Source organism: Poecilia mexicana, unplaced genomic scaffold (genome assembly GCF_051168715.1).
Source record: "Poecilia mexicana isolate PSO_F unplaced genomic scaffold, ASM5116871v1 scaffold_1, whole genome shotgun sequence".
NCBI classification, from domain to species: domain Eukaryota; kingdom Metazoa; phylum Chordata; class Actinopteri; order Cyprinodontiformes; family Poeciliidae; genus Poecilia; species Poecilia mexicana.
Genome location: NW_028263370.1, coordinates 25,257,544 through 25,257,842, shown reverse-complemented (window position 1 = coordinate 25,257,842; position 299 = coordinate 25,257,544).

The window sequence follows — 299 nt, the reverse complement described above, 5'->3', positions numbered from 1 at the left end:
TGCAGATCACTGACGTATATTAGCGGGGTCTCTGATGAAGGGAGCGCGCGGCCGGCCGCGGTACTGCAGTGAGGCCAAGCTGCGGGTCGGAAGCCATGCTTCGTTTGGTACCGAGCTGCGGGTCAGCTCCCAGTTTTCATCCCTGATTCGGTGTTAAATACTGATTACCAGTAAAGTTTTAGGGTCTAAATGTTTAATTTCAGACCTGCTCTCTCTTGTCTTCACTCTCTAGACCAGCGCTGACAAACTACTGCTGATTTTAGAATATACCGAGGTTATGGGGATTCTCCAAGGATTTA